This window comes from Branchiostoma floridae, chromosome 1, assembly GCF_000003815.2.
Source record: "Branchiostoma floridae strain S238N-H82 chromosome 1, Bfl_VNyyK, whole genome shotgun sequence".
NCBI classification, from domain to species: Eukaryota; Metazoa; Chordata; class Leptocardii; order Amphioxiformes; family Branchiostomatidae; genus Branchiostoma; species Branchiostoma floridae.
Window position 1 is genome coordinate 32,563,405 of NC_049979.1, and position 21,500 is coordinate 32,584,904.

At 37.5% G+C, this 21,500-nt stretch overlaps 2 protein-coding genes across 2 annotated transcripts in view; one reads left to right on the forward strand and one right to left on the reverse strand.

The window, feature by feature from the left end:
• The window catches only part of LOC118410961 (homeobox-containing protein 1-like), a 1,064,572-nt gene that overhangs the window by 260,147 nt on the left and 782,925 nt on the right, over positions 1-21,500 (reverse strand). The window lies entirely within an intron of this gene.
• Positions 10,860-21,500, forward strand: part of LOC118410912 (homeobox-containing protein 1-like) — a 56,544-nt gene continuing 45,903 nt past the window's right edge. Inside the window, exon 1 of the mRNA XM_035812815.1 lies at positions 10,860-10,978. The gene's annotated coding sequence lies outside the window, so the exon portion shown is untranslated. The remainder of the gene's footprint in view (positions 10,979-21,500) is intronic.

Consider the following 21,500-nt stretch of genomic DNA (forward strand, 5'->3'; position numbering starts at 1 on the left):
TGATGCTCCAGGGACTGTCTCATTGCGTTAGCGTTTGATACATGGAAGTTAGCACAGCTAGAATATCGACAAACAGCATCTTAATGTGATATCGTTCTGCACAGTATTTTAATCATATCAATTAAAAGGAGAATGCCTCTTCAGCAGGACCTTAGTCGTTTAGCAAGTTTGTCTAGCACACAGACCTGCGTGTATATCTGCGCTGATCTGACTCACGAGGTTGTCACTCCGTTCAGAAGGTCAACATTTTTTGCCTTCTTTATATTCGGTGTTCTGTGTTTTTTTGTGTGTGTGAATTTCATTTTTGTAGACTGTCTGCGTCGCGCGTTTTTTTTGCATGACTCAATGCGTCGGTACTACTTTCGAGTAATCCTATCGCTTGAGTTTACAACTACGTATAACCATTACAATACGTCTACATTTTTAGCTTCGCATTTTATTCCTATGGCATTTAAACCAAACTGCAAGTTTTATGATGACTTGGAATCATTTTAAGTGCAAATATTACTCCACGTTTCACAGCATATTTCAAATCAAAATGAAACCTAGCGCATTATATAGACAAACATTTCTACTGTCAGTTTACAAATAATATATGACATTTAATTAATTTTGTGAACAAAAATGACTTGAATTCGAAACGCGTAAGGACATCGCATAAGAGGCGTCAGAATTCTTGTATTTTGCATGTCTTTTACGTGAAATCTGTGCAAACCTAGCGTACGCAGCTGCTCCATTATCACATGGGTAAACAGTGCTCATGTCGCGAGACAGACATATCATCTATTGTTTTGGACACACCACTGGCACTACACCTTTGTAATGGATGTTGCTTGTTTCCGTCATATTTGATACATTTTATGTTACATTTTTGGTAATAACCTATAAACGCATACGGTTATTTTGTGTCTGTATTGTATTGTATCGTACCGTTTGGTTTATTTATTCATGTCATGAATTTGAATTTACAATTGGAAACACTTGAAGATTTACAGACACTAAAACATTATCTTTCTTATCATATGCAACAACAACGACAAAAGTACCAGTATTTAACATTCGTGTTCAAAGAAAGGAGAACTAGAGTCTGCCTTGCGTCCTTCGCAATGATAAAAAAACACATTAAGAAACGTAGAAAAGGTATCCTTTTTTTTAAAGCGAGAGAACACGGACAAGGAAAACAATTTTGTAATGTTACCGTTTTTAGATCTCATCTTCCTTTTGATTTTATAAGAGTGTAAATTGTCGACGTCTAAACGGCAAACTAATGCACTCTTCCCAATTCTATACAATTACAGATCCAAATCAGAGAATTGGGAATCCATAATTTTCAAAGGTTCAAGGTCACTGCAGGTTGACATAGCTCTATCCTTTTGGGTGGGCAGGATAAACGTTAACAGTCACCAGACATGTTGAACGAAAGTTTATAAAAAGGGAATGTGTAATTTATGTGCAGGAATATCAAATGAAAGTCGCCATGCATCTTTAATAATTTTAATAAATTCTGCGAAACCAGTCAGATTGCAGTCATCGAATGTACTAGGAGCTGACGAATTGTACAAATTATTGACCTCGATAATTTTTGTTTAGTTGGAGGCACACATATGGAATTCCGACATGTCAAAATTCAAATGCTGTCCCATAGGATTGTACTTTCAAGTTTGGTTCTTATACGTGCTACATTTTACTTTTCAGGTATGATTTTAGTAGTGCTTTTGACTAGCTCCATGGTGTCCTGCAGAAACGATGTTTTCTAGGCTGGCCTTTGATTAAGAATGGGAAAAGTTCACATGTAATCGGTGCTGTGTTCTAGTTAACGAATGATGCACGGACCGAGTAAACATGCTGGCAGCAAACTTTCACATGTTGTATGTAAAAATCTAGTGCTGATATGTACTCGAAAAAGGAAGCCGGGCTTCATGCATCCTAATGCTACCATTGTTAAACAAAAAGGGTAGCCAAAGCCAATCAGTGCTACAGACATGTCAACAGTTTACTATGTTTCTTTTAATGTGGAACCACTAACCTTTTAAATGTACGATTGACATGCAAGTGAATTATTCCTGTCTGTATGGCCGTACTCGGTGTGTCTGTATATCCACACTGAAGAATATTTTACGTCTTAAGACACGAACATGTTTTATGCGCCCGTATTTCCCCAAGAATCCATTGGATAACTTAATGTCTAAGCAACAAAATTATAAGGCTGTGAAATTGCAAAATATGTACGCTTATACTAAATTTCTATATGCGAGACAGACCCAAAATGCCCTACATTGATAATGTTTAAATTCTTAGCCCAGAGTTAGAGTAGCACAAAAAGTTATTGTCGACCCTTCTTATTGAATACATTTTCGCGTTTATAGTCCCCGCAATCGAAATTGACCTATTTTACTATTACTTTGGTCTTGTTAACTGTTAAAACGTTGAGAACGTTACTTCCACTATTGAAAAAAATACATCGATACAACAATAGTCTTATTTTACAAATCTGCATAACAAATGTACATGCTGAAATATCCCTCTTGAATGCATTTGGTAACTACGGTGACAGGTATATAACGTTAGACATTACTTCAGATATGCAGAGCCACAGATGTCTTAAACAATTAGTTCCACTTCGTCTATTTAGTACTTCTATCCATACTTTTACGTGTCAAGACGTGAAGCTACTCTGCGTATTTAGATTTATTTTGTATACTTAATGTACGTGTCTTCTTTATACCTCGCGTGTGGTATGTAAAAAAAACACTCTGTCTTATCTTTATCGAAAAATTGTCATTGTATATTAAGACATGAAGCTGTTTAAATTGTCAAATGACCCAATACATTTAAGATTACCATGATCTAGAGTGTGGTTCTGTTTTTTCTTACTAACACGATCTATGTTGTTTAGATGTATCAAATTTATGATCTGCTGGTAGGGAATTTATGCAAAGTAACGAGCATTAAAAATTACGACAGACATGCAAAACGATACGAATACGTTGTTTTGGGGGTCAGATTGACACACTACTGTTTTTGTGGGCACATGGGTAAACATCTCTCCAAACGTGCGACGGACCACTCGCTCTGAAAGTCTGTATGAGACGCTACAATATGACCAATTCGGGAAAAATCGCAGCCGTACGTATAGTCATATTAACTAAGAAACAAATAAGCGAATGTGCCGTGACCCAGATGCGATTTGTTTACATTATCGATTTCATAATAATAGTAATTGATGTATTTGCAACTCCATGCTTGTAGGCTAATTGCAAGGGTACAAACAGTAATAAACAACAAGTGTCCGTTCTATACAGCTACCTATAGGGATGCTTGTTTACTCGGAGGTTTGACTTCTGCTTTGGAGGCAGTGGCTGATGAAAAGTCCCACGTCTATAATGATTAGTGGGTTCTGTGATTTTAACTTTATCGACTGGTGAAAAGTTGGAAATATTGTTTTGATTGTGTCAAAAATATTGTTTCCTTCATCCTCATAATGGGGGAGTTACATATAAAATGTATTTCATCTTCCACTCCATCCGTCGCACAGTACTTACACAATCTTTTTTATAAGTATCCTTTTCTATCTCTAGTGGGTGAGCACAGATTCTTATCTTACATACATTGGCCCTCTTGTCAGCGTCGTTCTGGTATAGATAGGTTTCCATGGCATATTCGGTTTTAATATGTTTGTAAATTCTTAGCTTGCCGTTATCTTTAGACAATTGGTGGAAAAAAATTTGCGCATTCACGTCTGACAGTCTTTCCTTAACAATGTACAAATATTCTTGTTGTCTATTCTAGAGTTATCATAGTTCCATAGATAGGAATAACCATTATCATCAAGTATTTGTTTAACATGGTGGAGCCAAGTTTTCTTAAGGTTGTTTACAGAGTGCGTCTATTTGTAAAAGTTGTGTAGAGTAATTTAACTGTTAAATTTGTAGCCAGTACTTAACTATGCGGATTGCTATATCTATGTTTGCAGGGTAGACACCGAGTTCTGCTCTAAATGCAGATTTACAGGAATTCCTGTGCACGCCAAGGATATTTTTTTTTACAAAAGCGGGTTTGGATATTTTCCACTGGGCAGCCATATTGTCCACAGTGTATTCCCAAAATCTATTATCATATAACATGATGGGCTTAATACACGTATTGAATAGCTTAAGTATAGTCGTGGGGGGCAGCGTTGAAATAGCGAGAGGTTTAAAGGCCGAATGCAGCTTTACGGGCCTTTAGAGACAGATTCTTTTTAGGTAGGGAATAAGTAGTACCTGACGAGGACAATGTCAGGCCTAGATACTGAGGGTAGGAGTTTGCAATTTCGATGTTATCTGTGCTAATTGAAAAAAAATGATGCTCTTGTGGAGTCGCCCTGATGTGTTAAAGATCGCGGTTTTAGTTTTCTTTAGATTTACCTGCAGATTTTATTTCTCGCAGAAGGAATGAAGCCTGTCAAGGCCACATTATAAGCCGGTTTCAGACTCTGAAAGTAGTACTTCACCATCTGCGTAGATTAGACAGGAAACGAGGAGGTGGGTTAGAGAGGGTGGGTCGCAGTCGGGGTTATCCAAATCTTTAACTAAATCATCTGTACATAAGCTGAAATGAGTAGGACTGAGGTTGCATCCTTGCCTTACACATCTGTCTGTTGTAAACAGTTGTGTAAGGCCCGTAGGAGTTTTAACACATGCCATCGGATTAGAGTACATGGATCAAATCAATTTCTAGAACTTGCTGCCTATGCCTAAATTGAGTAGTTTGTAACGTATACCTTCTCTCCAGACGCAGTCAAAAGCTTTTCTAAAGTCTATAAAGCAGGCGTAGAGGCGTCTGTTGGTACTGTTATATTTAGATATCAGTGTGTCAATAACAAATATGTTGACGTTGGTTCCGAAATTCTTTCTGAAGCCAGTCTGGTTGGGGGAAATAAGACTGTGATCATGTATATATTTGGTGAGACGAGTATTTGTTATTGTTGTGAATAGTTTGGCAAGGCAGCTTCTTACAGAAATTCCCCTGTAATTTTTCGGGTTATCTTTTGACCACATTTATGTACAGGTACAATGTGGCTTTCACGCCATTGTTGGGGAAAGTGCCCGGTAGAAATGACTAGAGTTTTTGTGTGGGGTTGTTAGTGGATAATGAGTTAATTTGTTGGAATTTCAAAATACTGTTTTTGTAATCCTTTTTTGTTTTCCGGATTGGCCTGGTGTATTCTCTTTTCCTTTTAAAGTATTTACCCCGAATAAAGGGATCCCGGAGATTTTTTGATAACAATTTGGCTAAGTCTAAGTTTGTTTTGGCGATGTGACATGTTCTGGTGAATCATTTCTTTGGTTTGGGTTTGTGTCGGGTCTGTTTTCTTTGTTTCATTCTACGTAATGTTAGTGATTGCTTGCCTGCTTCTTGTAGGGGTACTACAAAGTCATTTAGTGCATTCTCGACTGAGCTAGAGGATGTCTCGTAACTTCTTTTGTTTAAACTGAGTGTCTATAGAACGAAAGAATTCTGTACTGTTTAGTAAGTCCGTAAACCTTTCTTTAGAGTCAGCACTCCATGCAAATTTGTAATGGGGCCGGGCAGACAAGGTATCAGTAGTCTGTTCATTGAGTTGTCTAGTGTTGCTGTTTAGAATTAGGGACAAGTGGTCTGAAAGTGGGTTAGGGGATGGACGTGAAAGAAACAGCTTTTTGCGTCGCTTCCAAGGACATAGTCGACCACACTAGAACCGTTAGGCTGATAACTTGTTGGTTTCCCTAATACGTCTCTAGGTATCCTGCCATTCAATAGTAACATTCTGACTTTACTGTTGATGCATAAGTCGATTAGGTTTTTACCAAAGAGAGAAGGACTGCCTAAATCCATGTTGTTACGGTGGAACGGGTGATCAAAATCGTAGTCGTCGGGAATACTGTCAGTTTGGTAGTCGCCTGCTATGTAGTATTTCAGGTCCCCTACCCGGGCATTGAAGTCCCCCGCCCCCCGATCATTTCCTCTCCTTGTCTACTGTTTATTGATATTTCGTCCTCTAGAGTATCAAATATGTCATACATTCTGTTGCTGTGGATAGTAAATCTGTTAGGGCTTATGTAAACGGTAGCTAAATAAGTATCTCTATTGGTATTAAGTGGTCCTTTACTATTTTCAGCACAATAGATTCGCTATCTAGTTTTGCTCATTGTTCGTTCATAAAAAATTAAATATTTGAAATTTGGTCGTAATGTGATCGCAGTGGGGATTCCACTAAAGGAAATCAGTGAGCACTTCGCCGTCTGCGGCCTTAAGGTGATCTCATAAGATGGAAACTTTTTGCCCTCGATATTATACAACTGTACTTTGCATTTGTTTTGAGATAAGTGTTCAGCTAACGATACTCTTAAAGACCAACCCAGTACTATAAAACCACCCAATGAATTCGGCTAACGTAAAGTACTAGAGTTCAGTCTTCTGTTGACTGTGGTGGAGTTCACATCGGAGAAGGCTGGCTGAGACCGCTGACCAACACAAGTTTATTTTTAATTCAATTTTGAAATAAGGATACTACATAAGGTATTGAAGAATGATTATACATAAAGCTTTACCTAACCCAGAATATATTAATATAAGGTAATGAAAATGCTGGCTTGTCTTACCCTGGTACTGTGAGACATATCTGACAATTACATGTACAGTGCACATAGCCCCAGTTGGTACATTTACAAATAGACACCACATTATTAGCCATGTTTCTAATTCAGTTATAAGAAAGATTTTCAAGTTACAATCATGTGTTGTAGATACAAAAAGACACTGATACAAAGTCGGCAGAGCAGAGTTGAAAGTTTCTATTTGAACACAAGGTTGGTTTCCAAAAATTTGAAAGTTGCTGTTATTAGAACATCGATCATGTAACTTTATTTCAACTATCAGGATCATTCTGCAGGCCGGTTTGATAGTGTTTTCTAGAAAACCAGTAGAGAAAAATATTTGAATTTTTGACCAGTATTTTATGCTAATGTATTCCTGACTTTGTTTCCAGCGTGTAGACAGTCTGGCATTTTTAATTATTTTATGTATTTATAGGGGTCAATTCAGCCCTCTAGCTGCTGGGATGGTTAAATTAGGGAGTACTTCCTTAGTGCTTTACCCAGGGTTCACCTGATCCTCTTTAACGCTTTCTTCATGTTTCTGCTTTACATCCATGAATGGACAGTATAGCAAATTCTTTACGTTTTACGGAAGTCGAATTTGGGCAAACTTGAGCAAAATCAAAGTCGGGCACAACCTTATACGTCAAATTATCAATTTTTTTATCTTAATCTGCACAAAATAATACTGATAAGTACTACATCTGCAGATCTCTCAGATATGCAGGGCCTTGTTAAAACATAACATTGTTAATATGATTACTATTAAACTATAGTGAATGTGCGATTCATGTCAACATGTTACTCTGGATCTTTTTTACAGAGTCCCGAGATTATGTCCAAGATGGGAAATACTGCACAACGACTGGCTGTTTGTCTGCTCTCAAGACACCTGCTCCTGAGCACACGCCTATCTATTTATTCATTTGATGCACTAATAAATTCCTCAGAATTTTTGGTATGCGTTTTTCTGTGTGAATATTTAACAAGAAATCATAGCACGGCATGAATGCGTCTATTTCGAAAATGCTGCTTGTTAATAATTATCTGATTAATAACATCCACAAAACTTAGTCACATTTTGTGTGTAAACGCATCCAGCATCATTAAACAAGCACAAATCAGGGTCCTATACATTCATATATAATGCATGTATACATCTATTCAATGGATCAAGAGCGCATTTTCTTCACGGCTCTCATAGATATGTTAGTGTACTATTGTTGTTGATATTTGTACAAAGTTAAGTACGCATCTACTCTCTTATAATATGTGTAAATAGTGCTCATTCTTTGCAGTGAATACACCAATAGCACAGTACTTAGTATGTGATGCAAATAATGTTTACCTAATTAGTAGAGATACACGTCAAGTTTTCTTAGATGAACCTACAATATAATATATTTTGCTTGTATACCGTTCAATACAAATAACTTGCACGATTTTGGAAACGCAATAGGAAACATTGAATATTGTATTAAAGCAGAATATTGAACTGTCTAGATAAATTAGAAAATAACATCCAAAGGACCACTAATTGATATACGTCTTCGAAGTTTACAGCTTGAACAAAAATGAAAAAATATTCCGTAAAGTCATCAACACTGGAATGTAAAATAGAATAGTCCATGTAATTGCCAATACACGAGAACATGAAAAAAATTTCACCGAGAATTTTGTTATTTCTTCAAAACACCTTCATTCCTGATTTTCTCTTTGTCTCTGTTTTGCAAAAGCTATTAGATATTTATAGGTAGGGCGGGGGGCTGGAATAACATATCATTTTTCATCATATTTCATTTGAGTATTTCATCTTATTCTGTTTACTCCTGTTTCTGATTAATAAATATTTAGTTGCCATGCTTATGTTGGCTTAAATTTCTCAATTCAGTCAAGTCTAATTCATCTGTAACGTCTTCTAACATATATATGTCTTTACACTTTTCTCTATCCCTTCTAATAATTAATGCTGATGTTATACTTTGCCCCTGATTTACACCCATCGAATTTAATTGCGTTTCCTTGTTTACTACAGCTTGTTTATGTGACGAGATTTGACGTATATCTCTGTGGATTTTGTTGCCACTTTGTAATGATAATATCGGGGTATTTTGTAGCCAGTAGGTACCCAAGGTGCAAGTAATGAGGTTGTTTTACGTGGTTGAGGAGCTTCGTCGTGCACGGGACCTTAACTTTTACATAAAATATATATGTATTATAATTATTAAAATTTGTCATAAACAAACGTAATTAACAGCGGTTTAGGAAACCCCAATAAACCTTTGGGGTCTCTGGTTTTTTTCACCATGTTGTACTCACCACATGTAACATTACAAATGATTCAAGTATGTCCCAGTAAACAATAAACAAACTAACTATCTAATAATAGGGAAAATGGCCCTTTGTTTTCGGGGGACCAAACGTTAAAGTAGCCACCATATACCGTTCGTGATTGGGCATTTTTAGAGATGTCTGCACTGAGAATAACGTTAAACTCAGACGCCATGGTTTATTTTTTCACCTTTCATAACCATCTATTCAATTCATTAGGCCTATGTGTAGCGATGGCATTAGTCACAATTAGTATGTATGGTATAGCAATGTTTTTCTTGGCTTCAACCTTCTAGTTGCCCGCGAACAAGTATCCGTGTAATGTCATCCCTTTTGTTCACACAAAACATGCAAGTAGAAAAAGCGATGATATTCTATTTGTTTTGAACTAGTGCTTGAGAAATATATTTAATAAACTCGAGCTCTTACTTCAGTTAACCACTCATTAAACAGTAAGGATCTCTGTTGATAACCGACGCCATCGTGAAATTTCAATGCCTGCAACGAGGGGTGATCAATAAGTTCTCGGCCTCACCCAGAAATAATAAGCACAACTCAAATGTCGAGGCACAAATTCATAGTATGGAGCCTTTTATCAATATCCGCCAAATTTCCAATCACTGCAGTCATTACTTTAAAGGCATTCATTTCTTGCAAATCAGAAGGTAAGTGGCGAGAAAAAAGTGGTGTGAAATTTGATCAGACATGTGTCGGTCGAGTTCCCCATGCCGTAAATTAACAAAAGACATTGTCAAAATGTTTGATAATGATTCTCCTCCTATTTCAAGCAAAAATAATTGGGTGTCTGACTTCGAGCAGCGCACACCTCAGGTCAGGTCGTCCACGTTTTTTTTCCTTCACCCTTACCTAACATTACTGGGTGTCGCCTGCAAAGTAATGGTTACAATAATTTTAATTTTGGCACATATTTATATAAGACTTTATACTTGACATCTATGCTTCGAAATCTGAGCTGTGCTTACTATTTCTCTGTAAAGCCGAGGACTTATTGATAACCCCACGTACATGTGTAAAGTTCTATATAAACGTGTACCAGAATTCAAATTATTGTGGTCATTACGTTGCAGGCGACACCCAGTAACGTTAGGTAAGGGATATCGAAAAAAAAGTGGTTGCTGGTCAAATTGTCTGATCACACTTGATCCTTCTGTTTCTTGCCACTTACCCTCTAATTTAGACAAAAAGAATGCCGGGAAAGTAAGGACTCCAATGATTTGTAATTTGGAGGATATTGAAAAAGTTGTGCCTCAAAATCTGAGTTGCGCTTGTTATTTCTGGATGAGGCCGATATCATATTGATCACCCCTTGGATGGATCGCAGTGCTGTTCAGACAATTCGAGTGACCCAGATCTTAACCTTTGTCAAATGGTGAGGAGGCTTTATAAATTACCGTTTCATAACAAGATCTGCTGTTATCATGTTGTTGAAAAATCACTAAATATCATCATCGTTTCTACCAGTCTTAAGAAATGAGGCGATTTGACTATTCGATTTACGAAAATACTGTTTAATCAAGTTTAAGACTAGATGACTGGGTTCTTAACGGTTGGATAACGCGACATCATAACAACATGCGTGCACAATTGTCTGCAAAGTTGGAGCGTCATGAGATGGTGAAATGTCAATGTGCACTGATCTGTCTCCATGGATGAATCACACAATCACTGTCTGACTAACTCAGTGACCTTTGCCAAATGGTTTAGAGACTTTATAAAATATTATGTCTTGATTATGTCTGCCTTTGTTCTGTAATGGAGGAATTGCATTTCATGAAAGTCTCTAACTATGAAGAGATATGACTATATAATTCACACAAAAAATTCAGTTGAATCGCATTTAGAGCAAATGACTGGGCGGGTTTTTTAACGGTTGAATAACGCCACATTATAATTACCGCGCCACGCCAAAAGTAAAGGTACCCAACTGTCACATTACAGTAGCGTCTCTGTACATCGCCACGTAGCACACTGCTACGCTGATTAAAAGTTTGGATTACTCTTTACTCAAGGTTAGTTCCTCACGCTTTTTTTCTTATTGTCTTGTTACAGGGTAGCAAAAAAAAACAAGTATACCGTCTTGGCAGTGATATTTATGTTCTAAAATCATCGGGAAATGGTCATATGATCCATGCAAAATTTACCTGGATTCCTCCCGTGAACAACGATTATCCTTGGGTAAATCCTCCATAAAGCCTTAACCATTCCCCAGGACTTTTCGGTAGGGCCATATTCTTACCATATCTTTTATTAACCGCTACCCATTTAAGGAAGTATATTTATTTCCATACCAAAATTCGCGCGAGTCTACCCTCTATTTTCCCTTTCTTTATAAAAAAATAGTCCCTTTTGTGGGGATTGTGATAAACCATTTGTAGTAAGTTTTGAGGGTTTTCTCATTAAATTGTCACGTCGTGGCTTTGTTTTGGTCCTACTGTCAGATAACAGGGGCAGAAGTAGCAGTAGTGTGATGCATTCTTCATAATTATTTTTCTAGTCTCTGCTTCTTCGGTATACGATAAAAATTTAAATGGAGGAACTTAATACTTTGTAAATATATTACTAGTCTTCATGATATATAACGATACTTACGGGAGAGGGTATGGTACTAACCCGTTCACATTACAATTAGATTTGATGGAAACAACGAATCATCAAAGGTAGGTCATCGTTCTTAACCACGTTTGATCTTATATAGAGAATAGGATATCAAGTATAAGCCCGTGCTATTTAATTCCCACATATAGTGTTGTCTGACAGTTTAGGTTATGTTAGCTTAGTTTTGTTAACTTTTGTCTTTTTCTTCGTCAAGTTACATCAGTGAATTGAATGGCACAAATAGTATTGTCACCTTGCACTGATATACCGATTTTGAACGATATATACCACTACAGATAGATAAGAATAGGGGATATCGTACTAACCCGTTCACATTACAATTAGGTTTGATGCGAACAACGGACCATCAAAGGTGGGATTTTATTCTGTTTTCGTACTCAACGTTGTTTATCTTGTATTGAGAATGTGGTGTTTAATATGACGACAACAGTTTATTGCTACCCGTACCTAGTATTGTATGTTTAGGTTTAGGTATTTTTGAATTTTTTTTATTCCCTGTTTGGTCACGTTACATCAGCGAACTAAATGACAAATGGTTTTGCCATCTTCACATACACTAATATACTTATTTTGAACGATACTTACCACTATAGATAGATAAGAACAGGGGATATCGTACTAACCCGTTCACATTACATTTAGATGGAGACAGCGGACCGTCAAAGGTTGTCTATCATTCCTTTTCTGTCCCCAACCAGGCTTTATATTATATTCAGAATCAATACAGGTCCGTAACAGATTAATCATACGGATAGTGTTATCTGTTTGTTTAAACTTTGAATTTTTTAGTCCTCTGTTTTTATATATACATCAGTGAATTTAAATGTCACAGATGATACTGTATTCTTCTAAATTATTAAATGCACTAATGGACTGACTTTGAACGATATGGGCTTTGTAAGAATCATTGATTAGTATTAAATATAAAATAATATTAGCAAATTAGTAAGAAGGCAAAAGCATTGGCTGCTAATTTGAAATCCACAAGTTTAAACAAATTCGTCGTTTACTATGAAACTGTTTAGTGAACAGCTTTAAAGTAAAATCACATTATTCTGTATGAAAAGGCAAACATGATTATTGATCTTGTTCCAACTCCCACTTCTCTTCCTCAATTTCACATCCCCACTTGTGCTAACTGCACATCCTTTCAGATGCCCCCTGAGCTCACAAAGAGTTTCAAGAGTTCCCCAATCAATTAAAAGGTGTCTCTCATTTATGCATATCTTTATTTATGCATTTATACATGTTTCATATTGTAGCTTCATGGTTGAGATCAACTTGAAGCTTAAAAACAGATACAACTGGGCCCTTTCTTTTCGGGTAGCGTCGATCCAATAGGAACCCAACTGAACACAGACCTCAATTTAATTTAAGAGGAAAGGGCAATCCCGATAACAATTAAGTGCTTCCCGTTAGCATCCCCAAGAACATTCCATATGGATGATTCACTAAAAAGACGGATAATAAGCTGGGACAGTTCGCAGGTGTACATTACCCCATCCTGGCTCTATTTGTTTGCTCTATTTTGTCACCATACGTTTGCATATGTTGCGCAATTATCTGCTTTCTCACACTACGTACCGGATACAATAAGGGGGCAAAACTAACTAGGCAAACTAGCATAGGTAGTCTGATCAGATAGAAACTTGTTTGAATTGTAACATGAAAGTTTTGCCGCAGGCCCCTGAGGATTCCCTCGGTGGCACGTTGGCCTATGAGCCAAGTAGCTTTTTTCATGTGCGCCCTGGTAACAATCGGACTTGAATGAATGGTTTATTGGCACCAAACAAGTGTCCATATACATGTTCATAACATTGCAGCCATACAAGGCTGAATTGGTGTATGATACATAATGCATTTAAGATTCATTCAACAATGAAACACTAAAAGATAGTGTGCAATTCTTTAATCTGGATTATCTGCATTTAAACCGTGTGTAGTTGTCCTCTGTCGTAGTTCCCTGCCATGATTTCAAAGCGATTTCAGCCCTTAATTGAACGCTTGAGGCCTAAGTTTAGGTTGATTTTTGGCCATTAGAATCTGAATCAAAAGCAAATAATCTCTGATATTGTGAGCGAATCTGATGTTCCTTCTTTTTCAAGGACCACAAATCCTTTGTATCGGGGCTTGTTATGATAACTCAAAATCTCGATGTTTTGGGCTGTAGTGATAGGGATTCGCTATACTCAGGGGTTTACCTGTTTAATACACATATTTCGGAGCTTTAGGTTTGACTGGTCTTAAGCCCCCTAGCGGGGTTTGTTTACAGTACAGCAGAACTTAGTATAGCTTCAGTATAATAGTATATACAATGTTCTTGCTTTCTTTAAATGCTGCAAGCATTTGGGTCAGTGGAGATTTCTTCTATGGTTAAGCCTTTAGTAAATGTGAATTGCATGGCAAAGTTTGGTGAAATCTTTACTAAGTTGAAATACCTTGTTGCACCAACTTTATAATTTATGAAATGATTTTCTAACATGACACATGTACTCTGCTTGTCATTTAATGTAGTCCATCTTGATTTGATTATATGGATGACATCCTCTGGGAACTCCAAAACTGATGCAAATGAGCGAATTAAAAAAAAAAAGTTTGCCCCCCCCCACCCCCAAAAAAGTTGCCTTCAGTATAAAATCAAAGTGACCAGGGAGGTTAAACATAGGACTAAACACACATAGTATGGTATACCAACAGTTAGGTGTAGGGACCAGTACATCACATGGTTGCAAAACATTTCTTCTTCTTCTTGGACCAATCCGAAAAAAATAGACCTATATGAAGACCAAGAAGACAACAAGAGCGAAGGCAAGTAGAGTTTATAGTCAATTGTACCAAGTTTCTACAGTCAAAGGTACAGAGACAGTTAGCCTTTATTACATAGAGATGGGATTCTAGAATGCCAGTGGGAGACCAATAATCCTCCGAAGAGTTTCCTTTGTAGCAAAATTGACCAATTGCCATTGTATTGACATTTCTGAAGTTTCCACGGACAATCAGGTCCAGGTTCAGGTCCGGACCTGGAAATGATCCTCTGGACCTGAATTTTTTGTACTGGTACCTCCCCCTACTAACAATAGATCTTTTGTGTGAGAACAAGATATTTTTGTAAAGACATACGTCATAGCTATCGGCAAACATTGACCATTTTTCGAAAAAAATTCTATCCTTATTTGGGTGCAGAAACTTTTTCAAAATAATGTACCCATACTGCTTGTAAGTAAAGCTTTATTTGCAAATTTAGGCAAGAATAGCCTTTTTCTTCATCAAGACATCAAAACTTTCGATACAGGGTTTGATTGTCTTTGAACAAACTTTTTATATGCGGAAGCAATTTCTCTTATATATAAATATTCACCTTCATTGTCGTTAAAGCCTTATTCCCTGTGTGCTGCTGTTCACTGCAATGAAATAAGACGTCTCTAAAGGAGCTACGATTTTTCTTTGAACAAACTCTTATTCCACAACATGAAGGCTGAATTTCGCTTTGACTCCCAGACTTCTTCTCAAACGGTGCGAGATGACATCCTGAATTGGAGAGCAATTTAAAAAACATAAATCAGCCTTTAAAATTATGAGAAAACAAAAACAACTTGTAATACTTACACTTAGATACCTAAGATAGATACGAACGTTACGTTATTCTCCCAACATTTAACTTTGTCAACGGTTTTCAAATACTTCACATTAAATGTTTTGACTATTTACTATATTCCAATATGTTTTGACGTACAGAACCCGTGTGTTTGTTATGCCATGTCTCTTAGATATAAGATTTAAAGTTTAGAGAGAATGCTCCTATTTTTTCGGAACCTGTGAGTTTGTATTAGCCACATCTGTAAGATTTTAAGTGTAAGGTTTGGAGAAAATCATCCGTTTTTTTTTCTCGGAACATTTGTGCTTGTATCAACCCTGGTTGTAAGATGTAAAATGTAAGGTTTGGAGCAAACCCTCAATTTTCTATAACATTTGTGTTTTAAACAGCCCTGCCTATAAGATCTAAAGTGCCGGGTTTGTTTCGAAACCTAAAATAGTTGACTCTGTAAGAATAAAAGAGTGATGCTTGGATTAAGTCCTCCGTTTTTCAAATAACCTGTGTGTTTGTAAAAGCAGTGTCTGTAAGATGTAAAGTGTCAGGTCTGTAAGGATATATTTTTTTTCGTGGATTCGAAGTGTTTGTAAGGTTTGGAGTAAATCATTCGTTTCTTTTTAACATGTGTGTTTTAAATAGCTCTGTCGGTAAGATCTCAAGTGCAATGTTTGGAGAAAATCCTTCCCTTTTTTGGAACATGTTAGTTTGAAATTGCAGTAACCGTACGATATAAATTGCAAGTTTCGAAGAAAATCCTCTGTTTTCCTCTCGGAACCTGTGTGTTTGAAAAAAAAGTTGTTTCTGTAAGATGTAAAGTGCAAGGTTGGGAATTTTTTTTTCTCGGAACCTGTGTGTTTGTAATAGCCGTGATCTTACTATGTAAAATGCATGGTTTGGAAAAAAAAATTATTCATTTTTTTCTCGTAAGCTGTATGTTTGTAATAAGCGTGTCTTTAAAGTACAAGGTTTGGAGAAAATTCTTCGTTTTTTTTTATCGCCGCCTGTATGTTTGTAATAGTCATGTCTGTAAGATGTAAAGCGTAAGGTTTAGAAAAAATCCTCAGCTTTTTTTTCTGAACCTGTGTGTTTTGTAATAGCCGTGGCGGTCATATGTAAAGTGTAAGTTTTGGAAAAAAATTGTCGTTTTTTTTCGAAACTTTTTTGTTTGTAATAACCCTGATGTCAAATGTAAGATTAGGAGAAATCCTCTTTTTTTTCTCCGAAACTGTGTGTTCGTAATAGCCGTGTATGTAAGATGTAAAGTGCATTGTTTGAAGCAATCCTCCATTTCTTTTGTAACGCGTGTTATAAAAAGCACTGTCTGTAAGATTTAATGTGCCCGGTTTGGACAAAATCTACCGTTTTTTTCTATGAACCTGTCTGTTTTTAATAGCAGTATCTGTGTGTTTGTAATAGCCATTTCTGTAGAATAAGAAATGAAAAGTGTGAAGAAAATCTTTTTTCCTTGGAGTGTTTATAATAGCCGTGTCTGAAAGATTTAATGTGTTGTCATGTGGTGTCTGTAATATAGTGCAAGGTTTGGAGAAAATCCTAAGTTTTTTTTTCCCTCGGAAACTGTGTGTTTGTAATCGTTTCTTCTGTAAGATACAAAGTGAAGAAAATCTTTTTTTTCTATACACCTATGTGTTTGTAATAGCCGTGCGGAATGATTTAAAATGTATGGTTTTGAAAAATCCTCTGTTTTTTTTTCTCGGAAACTGTGTCTTTCAAATAGCAGTTTCTGTAAAATACCAATTCTATATAGAGTTGTTTATTGCTGTCCCAACAACCCCTAAATACATCGCAGCGCCCTAAGGCGCTGAATTGCGCATTAAGGCATTAAAATATTTACACATATATCAAAAACTTAACATGGTAAAGCAGTTAGACTAACATTATAAAGGCTTACAATCGTATCGCATAAGTTACAATCGTTTGTAATCGTAAAGCACAAATTTTGTTTGTTTGACTAATTAACAATCTATTTCAAGGTTGGGAGAGAAAAAAATACAAGGTTAGGAGAGAAGTCCTCCTTTTTTTCTCGCAGCTTGTATGTTTGTAATAGCTGTATCTGCAGTGTAAGATGGAAAGTGCAGGGTTTTGAGAAAGTCTTCCATTTTTCCTTGGAACTCGTTTGTTTGTTATAGCTGTGTCTGTAAGATGTAAAATGTAAAGTTTGGAGACAATCATCGTTTTTTTACCAGGAAGATGATTCTTTCTAATAGCCTTGCCTGTAAGATTAAAAGAACAGTGTTTGGAGAAAATCATCTTCTTTTTCTTAGTACCTGTCTGTTGGTAATAGCCATGACTGTGAGATGTAAAGTGAAAATTCTGGTGAAAATCCTTCCTATATTTTCTTGGAACCTGTTAGTTTGTAATAGCAGTGACTGTTAGATATAATGTTCAAGGTTCGAAGAAAATCCTCAATTTCCCCTCGGAACCTGTGTGTTTAAAATAGTTGTTTCTGTAAGATATGAAGTGCAAGGTTTGGAGAAAATCCCCCCTTTTTTTCTCGAATCCTGTCTGTTTGTAATTGTGAGTATAAGGTTTGGAAGAATTCCTGCGATTCTTTTCTGAACCTATGTGTTTGTAATAGCCATGACTCTAAGATGTAAAGTGTAAGGTTTTGAGAAAATCCTTCGTTTTCCTTCCACCGAACCAGTGTGTTTAAAAAAGCCGTGTCTGCGTGATATAAAGCTCGGGTTTGGGAAAAATCCTCTTTTTTTAAATCTGCGTTTCTATAGCTAATAGCCGTGACTGTAAGATGTAAAATGCAAGGTTTTGAGAAAATACTCCTTTTTTTTCTCGGAACTTGTGTGTTTGAAATTGCCGTCGCTGAATGATTTAAAGTGCAAGTTTTTGAAAAATCCTCCGTTTTTTCTCTGAACCTGTAAGTTTGTATAAGCCATGTATGTAAGATGTAAAGGTTAAGGTTTTGTGAAATCCTCCTTTTTTTCTCGGAACATGTGTGTTTGTAATTGCCGTGTCTGTATGATATAAAGTACCAGGTTTGGAAAAATCATCCTTTTTTTTCTCGCAGCCTGTGTGTTTATAACAGCCATGTTTTTACAATGTTACGTGAAAAGTTTTGGGAACGTCTGTTTTTTTCTCACAGCCTCTGTATTCTAATAGCCGTGTCTGTCTGAATATCACGGCGCAGGTTTGACAAAAACTACTCCCGTTTTTTTCTTAAGAACCTGTGCGTTTCTAAAAAGCTGTGTCTGTACCATTGAAAGTGTTCGTCGAAAAATCTCCTTTTTTTCTTGGAGCCTATGTGTTTATAATTATGAGCCGTGTCTCTCAGATGTAAAATGTGAGGTTCGGAGAAAATCCATTGTTTTTATTTTTGGTCGTGTCTCTAAGATAAGAAATGAATAGTGTGGAGAAAACCGTTTTTCTTTGAAACTGTGTTTATGATAGCCTTGTCTGACAGATTTAATGTACAAGGTTTTGGGAAATTCCCTTTTTTCTAGCTTGTGTGTTTGTAAAACTGGTGTCTGTAAGATATAAAGTGCAAGTTTTTAGACAAAATCCTCCGTTTTATTTTATTTTCTTGTTTTTTTCTCGGAACCTGTGTGTTTGTATTAGCCATGTCGGTAAGATGTAAAGTGTAAGGTTTTGACAAAATCCTCCTTTTTTCCCCGTAACTTGTGTGTTTGTAGTTAACGTGTCTGTAAGATATAAAATACAATGTTTGGAGAAAAATCTCGCAGCCTGTTTGCTTATGATAACCGTGTTTTTAATATGTAAAGTCTTTTTTCTAAGAGCCTCTGTATTTGTAATTGCCGTATTTATCTAATAGCCATGACTGTAAGAACTATAAAGTGTAAATTTTGGAGAAAATCCACTGTTTTCTTCCTCCAACCCCATGTGTTTAAAAAAGCCTTGTCTTCATGATATAATGCGCGGGTTTGGGAATTTTTCTAAAAGACGTGTCTGTAAGATTAAAAGTACAGAGTTGGAGGAAAACTTTTTTTTTTCTTGGAGCCTGTGTGTTTGTGAAAGCCGTGTTTCTCAGATGAAAAACATAAGGTTTGAAGAAAATCCACCGTTGTTTTTTTCTTTTAGCCGTGTCTCTAAGATAAGAAATGAAAAATGTGGAGACAACCTTTTTTTCTTGGAGACTGTGTTTTTACGTTAGCCTTGTCTAAATGATTTAATGTACAAGGTTTGTAATAGCCGTGACTGTAAGATTTTTAAAACATTCCTGCGATTTTTTCCGAACCTGTGTGTTTGTAATAGCCATAACTGTAAGATGTAAAGTGTAAGGTTGCAAGGAAATCCCTCATTTTCCATCTTTGAACCCGTCTGCTTAAAAAAAGCCGTGTCTGTATGATGTGAAGCGCGTGTTTTGAAAAAAAATTCGGAACCTGTGTGTGTGTATTAGCCATGTCTGTAAGATGTAAGGTTTAGAGAAAATCCTCTTTTTTTCCTCGAAACCTGTGTGTTTTGTAATTGCCGTTTTTGTAAGATACAAGGTTCAAGGTGTGGAGAAAAATCATCCGTTTATTCTCGCAGCATGTGTGTTTATTATAGCCGTGTTTTTAAAATGAAAGGTTTCCGAAACGTCTTTTTTTTTTCTCACAGCCTCTGTATTTGTAATAGCCGTGCCTGTATAATGTAAAAAGCAAGGTTTGGAGAAAATCCTCTGTTTCCATTTCCTTTATTGATTCACAACATAACAGACATACACATTGTGGTAGCCTGAATGGCGTTGGAATGTACAACAGGCATATGGCCTGCTCCGTCCGCATATATACATAAGAACGATATAAAATTACGCAAAAAAGTATACAACTCTAACAATTGAGTACCATCATTACCACCATCATTACAAGCTAAGTGTCTATAGTCTTATTGTACAACTTGATGGCTTTGTGCAGGAAGGAGTTCTGGAGTCTTTTGGTTCTAGCTGGGGGGATGGAGATAGTGTTTTTGTTTCTTAGTGATCGTCCCGTAGCAGTTGATCTGGAAGCTGGGACCAGATCATGTAGGGGATGCTCAGCATCCAGCATTTGTCTGAATAGTTTGACAGCTGCATCCTCGCGTCGCGACTGGAGGGTGGGCAGGTCGGGCACATCGCGCCTGCCCGCTCGGCTGATAATCCGTAGAGCTCGCTGTTGAACTCTCTGCATTGCACGTTCCTGTTCCTTGCTACAGCCTACAAGAAGGACTTGACCATATTCAAGGACTGGGCGCACGAGGGACACGTAGATAGTCACTAGGTCTGCGACACTGGTCCCTTGCTTTGCAAGTAGTCTCAAGAAGTGCAGTCTACGAGAGGCTTTAGTAACCATTGAGGTTACTTGCTCTTGCAGGGTGAGGTTTTTGTCCAAGATGAAGCCCAGACCTTTTGCGGACCCGACCCACGGAACGCACACACCCCCAAGGGTTAACCTTGGCGGGCTGGGAACAGATCTGCAGACACAGATTTGTAGCAGTTGGCTTTTCTTCCGTTTAGCAACATGTTGTTGGTGTCAGCCCACGAGTCGAGATGAGATGTTTCTTCCTCAAGCGTTTTATCCTCGATGGCTTGGGGTAGTGAAAGAGTTCTGGACATTCCGACATCGTCCGCGTAGCCCACGTTCATAGTGTCAGGATGTACTGTTGTCCTTGAGCTCATAAAGAGCAGGAAAAGGTACGGGGACAGCACACCACCTTGTGGGACACCAGATGTCGGCTCCTTCCAGGTACTGGCCACGCCATTGACTACTACCCTCTGACGCCGACCGCTGAGGTAGCTGTGGATCCAAGACACCATGCGTGGACTAGCCTGGATATCGATCACACGCTGTAGCAGTATGGCATGATCGACTCGGTCGAAGGCTTTAGACATGTCAGCAAATAAAGCTCTGACCAGAGTTGGCTTCTTAGAATCCAGCGCAGTTAGCCAAGTTTGTACCATACGCACAAGAGCGATCGTAGTTGAAGAGCCCCTCATGTACGCGTACTGGTCTTTAATGACGGCGCGTAAGGAAGGAAGAAGTCTCTTCAGGATGCATCGCTCCATCAACTTAGCCAGCACAGACAGTAGAGAAATGGGTCGCATGTCGCAAACATCAGTTGCTCCCGCGGACTTCGGGACAGGTGCAATGTTGGCTGATTTCCATATGAGGGGCACTGTACCGTCTTCATACGAGGCATTGAAGAGGTGAGTTATGATGGGTGCAAGATCTTCGGCGTGTTCTTTAAGGATCCAGCTGGGGAGATCGTCCGGACCACTTGCCTTTCTGGGGTTTATGGACTTCAGCAAGGCTTTTACTTCTCCAATCGAGCAGAGTTCATGACCACTGGCTCCACGTGGGAGAGGGAACAAGGAGAGT